Raw genomic sequence first — 7,282 nt, forward strand, 5'->3', positions numbered from 1 at the left:
GTGGAATAGAGGGGAATGATCATGTCCCTCCATCTGCTGGCAATGCCCCTACTTATGAGTCAACAATGACACACTGTTGACTCATATCAAGCTTCTTGTCCACCGTAACCCCTTGGTCCTTTTCTTCAGAACTGCTGCCTAGCCATTCGGTCCCTAGTCTGTAGCAGTGCATGGGATTCTTCCGTCCTAAGTGCAGGACTCTGCACTTGTTCCTGTTGAACCTCATCAGATTTCTTTTGGCCCAATCCTCTAATTTGTCTAGGTCCCTCTGTATACTATCCCTACCCTCCAGCGTATCTACCACTCCTCCTAGTTTAGTGTCATCTGCAAACTTGCTGAGGGTGCAGTCCACGCCATCCTCCAGATCATTAATGAAGATATTGAACAAAACTGGCCCCAGGACTGACCCTTGGGGCACTCTGCTTGATACCAGCTGCCAACTAGAGATGGAGCCATTGATCACTACCTATGGAGCTCGATGATCTAGCCAGCTTTCTATCCACCTCTGTTGATTGGCTCTCCAGAGGACTGAGCAATGCTGTATAGCACAAACATATGTTTCCTTCTGAAAATTGCCCACATCACCCATGGTTTTTCTCTATAGTTAGATGCATGATGACCTAGGACTATGCAAGTAATTAATGGACTAGTCACTAAATGAATGTGATTGTTTGTGCTGAACTATAAATAGACAGAAGTAGTACAAATGGGAAAGTGCCTGTGATGTTACCCAATTGGTTTCATTACTCCGTTAGTTTGGCATATTTCTAGGGCTGGTGTTAATGAAAGGGGAGTATTGCCTCAGGAAAACGCAGGGCCATCAGTGAGACATCTGTAATAAACATTAGGGTGCAGTCTGGGCTAGGAATATTTAAGGGAGATATATTCTGATCTGTTGGGACCAATGTATATTACTTATTAGCTTTTTATTTAAATATTGTGTAGCAGAGAGAGAAGGGCGACTCTTAGGATTTCCTATTTGGGGATACAAATTTTCTATAAAACAGTTGCTCAGCAGCAGCCTGTTTGCTTGATTGGAAGCTCCGATATATACTGTGAATCTCATATCAGTGACTCATTTATTTTTCACATTGTTGTTAAGTAGACCTGGATACCTCCATGCTGGAGGGCTATATCTAACTGCTCAGGAGTGGAATTAATATCTGTCAACTTCTCCTGCTTTATGAGGGCAATACAATTAAGTTGTATTTTGAAACCGGGAAAAAATAATGAGTCTGTATCTCTCTCCCCTCCAGCTCTTTAATAAGGTTCTCTGCTTCAGATCCAGTTATAGATCTTTTACAAAATCATTGCTTTGTTTGTCTTTGTATGCACTAGTGTTTTAGCTGTGTTGGTTTCAGGACATTAGAGAAACAAGATGGGTGAGGTAATATCTTTTATTGGACCAACTTTTTGAGCTACAAAGAACTCTTTTTTCAGACCTGTGTAAGCTCTAAAGCTTGTCTGTCTCACTAACAGAAGTTGGTCCAATAAATGATATTGCCTCACCCACTTTGTCTCTTTAAATTAAAATTGGCCACTTTATGATTACTCTAATTTACACCTTTCTGTTTTCTCCTATTTGTTGCTTTTCCTGCTACACCTCTCTTCCAAATCCTCAGCAACACCAGTATAGGTTCCTGGTGTAAATTACACGTTAACCATCAATTTAGTGTAACATGTAAACTGAGAAAGCCAGAAGGTTAAATTACATTGTTAGCCTCCCTTAGATTCACCCAGACTCATCTCTAAACTTATTCCTGCATCTCTATGAAACCCAGGAAGGAATAAGGGCCATATTCCAGCTTTGGATACATATGTCAGTGGGAGCCCTCTGAAAGGCTGTCTGAAGCGAGGACTTTACAGATATAGAGTTAACTCTGAACCTGTAAATTTCATGGATTTGCCAGCATGCCTGTGTTGTTCACTGTTTAAACATGAAGAGTTGTTTTTCAATATTGTGTTTTAGAAATGCTTAAGCTGGTGACTATTTTTAATAGGGATCTCATTTTAAAGAGAGTCAGGTGGCAAAGCTTTCTCACCATTCATAAAAATGGCAAAAGAGGGTAGATACATAGGAACCCTTCTAGATGTTCCACAGATTTTTCTCAAGTAAATAGTTCTGTGTGAGCTGTGGATATTAAATTCAGTGTCCAACAGACACAGCTACTCCACAGGAATCAAGTCAGAACTACCAGAATCAGAACTCTTTGACTTGGTTACTTCTTTCTGCTCCTACAGTAATAAACAAATCTAGGTTTCAGCAACACCTACCTTTAGGCAATATGGAGGCAAACTAGTCCTACATATCAGGATAGATTTTGATTATTGAAAAGAAGGTCAAGAGGTGAATTGATCATGGTCTATAAGTATCTTCAGAGGGAAAAGATATCTGACACTAGAGAGCTCTTTAATCAAGCAGGAAAAGGCATAATGAGATCCAAGAGTTGGAAGTTGAAATGAGATGGACAAACTCAACTGGGAAATAAGTGGAATTTTTGAAGTGAGAGTAATTACCCACTGGAACAGCATACTAAGGCATGTCCTGACATTTCAGGTCTTTAAATCAAGGCTGGATGCCTTTCTAAAAAAAAATCCCGTAGTTTAACCACAGGTTATTGGACACAATGTGGGAACTATTGGATGGAATTGTGTGGCCTGGGTTATGTAGGAGGTCAGACTTGATGATCACAGTGGTTTTTTCTGGCTTTAAAATTTAGGAATCTATTAATAGAAACTTTCATAAACAGAAGCTCACAATGATGATGTCAAGCAGGGGTGGCCAACCTGAGGCTGAGAAGGAGCCAGAATTTACCCATGTACATTGCCAAAGAGCCACAGTAATATGTCAGCAGCCCCGCCATCAAAGCCCCCCCGCTCCCAGTGCCTCCCACCCACCGGCAGCCCCACCAATCAATGCCTCCCCTTCCCTCCCCACACCTCCCGATCAGCTGTTTTGTGGTGTGCAGGAGACTCGGGGGGGGAGGGGGAGCGAGGGCATGGCAGGCTCAGGAGAGAGGACAGGAAGGGGTGGAGTGGGGGCAGGGCCTGTGGCAGAGCCAGGGGTTGAGCAGTGAGCACCCCCGGCACATTGGAAAGTTGACGCCCTGGAGTCGATGCCTATACAAGGAGCCACATATTAACTTCTGATGCATCCGATGAAGTGAGCTGTAGCTCACGAAAGCTTCTGCTCAAATAAATTTGTTAGTCTCTAAGGTGCCACAAGTACTCCTTTTCTTTTTGCAATACAGACTAACATGGCTGCTACTCTGAAACATATTAAGTTCTGAAGAGCCACATTTGGCTCCGGAGCCACAGGTTGGTGACCCCTGTTTTCAAAGATGCCTCAACTAAGCTCTCAGAAACTGAGTGACAACTCCCCAACAGAAATCAACTTTAAAAGGTGCATGGTCCTGAATGCACTCTAATAACTGCCAGTGGATTGTACCTAGAGGGAATAATTGTCATCTATATATGTCCTGGCTATGCATAGGCAACAGATAATTGCTAATGAGACAGGTTATCTTTCACACAAAATCAAGAGTGCTGTTCAAGCACCCAAAAAAAAAAAAAAAGTAAAATCCCTTATCTTGCATTGCTGCATATAAAAGATTCAATATGGAATAACTGTTCAAAATACCATTTCACAAGGAGATTACTAGAAATGGATTCCTTGAATAGAAAATAAGATTTTTATACTCCTTTAGTAATTTGTTGTTGGTTTGACCTTTGCATTTAATTTTTTTTAATTGTAGGTGGCAAATGTTAGATGGGTGGTATAAGGTGGGTGGGATGATGATGAGTGATGCAGGAATTTATAGTAGTGGGGAACTAGTTGAATCCTTTAACTGATCACTTCTGGATTAAGGGCCTGATTCTCATTCATGCTTAGGTTCCTTTTTACTGCTCTTGCAGCCTATCGAGGGGGTGGCCTTAGCGTGGGTGTCATGTAATTTAGTCTCATTTTAAGGCTTCTTTATATTACCAGACCAGTATGAAAATCAGGCCCTTAACCTTTGGGTTTTTTAGTTGTCTCAGAGACACAATTCCTTCCCTGGACTGCTCCTGGGGCAGCATGGCTTCTATTAGCTAGAAGCAATGTCTCAATCTGGCCCTTAATAAATAACATATTTTTTTTAAGTTCAATATCTGTATTTTATTAAATTTTACAGAACTGCATGTACTGTATTAGAAGACAGAATTACATTAGTGATGCATAATTTCATTTTTGGTCAGACTTCAAATAATTTCCATATTCCTGTGAAACTAATCTCAAGTCACTGTGCTTCATCTTCCACACTATCGGTCTTTCTGAGATGTAATATAAAAACACTCCCCACACAAAACACAGAGCATACAGAGTAGTAGTTAATAAAGTATAGCAATAGACCCTGAGGAATCACAGACTATGCACTTACTTGCACAAGAATAAAATGCCACTCTCTTCATTTAGGCTGATGCTAATGCTCATTTATGTTCTTCCTTTCATCCCAAAAGGATCCTGATGTATTTTACAAACTGATATAAATACACTTTATAGGCATAACTGCATCCACAGAAACACAGTGGTTTAGGTGAAATGTGGCAACTCATTAACAAGTGTACAGAAACTACTCAACTTTACATTTGAAACTTCCAGGAGAGGCTAAATAGGCAAGATTACCCAAATTGGATCTTGGTCATGACAGGTTAAACCCAGTCTATCTATTGCTCTTACATAGATTTTTTTCATGGAAATGTTAACAATGCCATATAATCAGAAGATGGCAACGTCAGTATTACTGTGGCTCCTAATACCATGTTGAAGAGCTGATTCAGTATTGATTCAAAGGATGGAATGCCACAACTGAGGAGTTGGTCTATACAAGAAAGTTTTCCTAGTTATACTGGTATAATTCCTTGTGTGGACATTCTTACTCTGGAATAAGAGTGGCTGCTTTCAGTTTAACTTAAATCCCTTCCATAGTGACAAACTTAAACTGGAAAATGCATTCTTATTCCAGAAGAAGTGTGTCCATATACCAATGTAACTGTATCAGTTTAAATTCACCTTAGCTTGTAACAGTATCATTTCTCCAGGGAGACAAGCTCTGAATCACCAACACCAGTATCTGCAGCACATAAATTATCTTCATTGTTTTCCATCCTAGCACTGACTTGGCCAGACCTTGTTTTGCTTGTAAGACCTCATGTGGTCACAACACAGACTTGTGGCTGATGAGAAAGAAGAGAGGTAATTCAATGGTACAATTCAGTCCACAGTCAAATGGAATTACCACACTAGATCTATTCAGAATCTGGGCCTTCAAATCAATGCACAAAAATTGACATTAATGCTGGTACAGAAGTTAGAATTCATAGGAGATGACCTCGACTCCATCTGGGTGAGGGCACTTCTCTCACATCACAGATTCATCAGCTTCTCCACACTTTTAGAGAGAGTGCAATCCAGCCCCAAAATTTCAGCCGGACACTGTCTCCAGCTTCTGGGCCATATGGCCGAAGGCACATCGGTTATAGCTCATGCCAGACTGTGCATGAGATGCCTCCAAGCATGATTCATTTTGGTTTACAGACCAAACGGAGACGACATAAATAAACTACGACTGATGTCCACCAAGATTAAACAATCGAATTGGTGGAAAGACCCAATAAATGTCTGCACAGGAATCCCGTTTGTTCAATCTCCCCAATTGCTACTCCTGACCACGGACACATCCCTCATAAGATGGGGCACACATCTCAATGATTTCACAATGCTGTGGCAATGGTCTCCATCTGGGATATGCCTTCACATCAACCTGCTCGAACGTCGAGTGGTCAGGAATGTATGTGCTCACTTCCTCCTTCTGATCGGAGGCACACATGCCCAACTGATGATGGACAACATGGCCTGCGTGTATTCTATAAACTGACAAGGAGGTGCCAGCTCACCCTCCCTGTGCATGGAAGCATTAAAACTATGGAACTGGTCACATTTCTCATAATATCAGCTGCCTGCCTACTGGGAGTGTACAACGTGACAGCAAACAGTCTTAGCAAATTCCCCCAAAACCACGAATGGGAGATAGATTCAGTGATACTCCACAACATATTCTGGCAATGGGGGACACTGACAACAGACCTGTTTGCCACTTATCAGAACAAGAAATATCCACAGTACTACTTCAAAGCGGGGATTGGACAACATTCCAATGGGAACATTCTCCTCCTGTTATGGGACAAGGGCCTTCTTTATGACTTTCCAACATTCCCTCTAGTACTGAAAGTCCTCTTGAAAATAAAAAGAGAAAAAGCAAACATCATACTGATCGCTCCCACCTGGCCCAGAAAGACACGGTATCCTTACCGGTCACACCTGGCGCTATGTCCAATGACTCTTCCAATCACTCTTACCTTACGAAAGGCACACTCTCCATCCCAACCTGCTGATGCTGCGGCTCAAAGCCTGGCTCCTTCATGGTTCCAGCACATAGAAACATCTTGTTCTGAAGAGGTACAGAAAGTGTTATTACTTAGTAGAAAGGTGGCTCCCCATCATACCTACAAAAGTGGACTAGATTTCAGATCTGGTGCCAGCCCAGAGGCGTCACCCCAGATGCAGCCACTCTGTCTGTAATCCTAGACTATATGGTGGCTCTAAAGAAATTGGGACTGTCTGTTAGCTCAGACAGGGGGTGCAGGAGAGGTGTGGGGTGCAGAAGGTCAGGGTGCAGAGTGGGGCAGGGGTGCAGGGTGCAGCAGATGGCTCAGGGCAGGGGGTTGGGGTGCAGGAGGGGTGCGGGGTGCAGCAGGGGGCTCAGGACAGGGGGTTGGCGTGCAGGAGGTGTGCAGGATGTGGCAGGGGGTTGGGGTGCAGGAGGGATGTGGGGTGCAGCAGGGGGCTCAGGGCAGGGGGTTGGGGCAGGAGGGGTGTGGCAGGGGGCTCAGGGCAGGATGTCGGGGTGCAGCAGGCAGCTCAGGGCAGGGGGTTCGGCTGCAGGAGAGGTTCGGAGGGTGGGTCTGGCCCGGAGCACACCGGGGCAGGGTAGGCTCCCTGCCTGCCTGCCCGCCCTGCCCCCACGCCACTCCGGAAAGCGGCCAAGACCTGGGGGAGGGGAGCACACGGGTCTGTGTGTTGCCCTGGCCACGCCTCCAGGTACCTCCCATTGGCCGAGGTTCCCCATTCCTGGCCAATGGGAGCTTCGGGGGAGGTACCTGGAGGAGCAGCCAGGGCAACACTTAGACTCCTGTGCCTCCCCTCCCCAAGGTCCCGGCCTCTTTCCGGAGTGGCGTGGGGGCA

The sequence above is a fragment of the Dermochelys coriacea genome, chromosome 2 (assembly GCF_009764565.3).
Source record: "Dermochelys coriacea isolate rDerCor1 chromosome 2, rDerCor1.pri.v4, whole genome shotgun sequence".
NCBI classification, from domain to species: Eukaryota; Metazoa; Chordata; order Testudines; family Dermochelyidae; genus Dermochelys; species Dermochelys coriacea.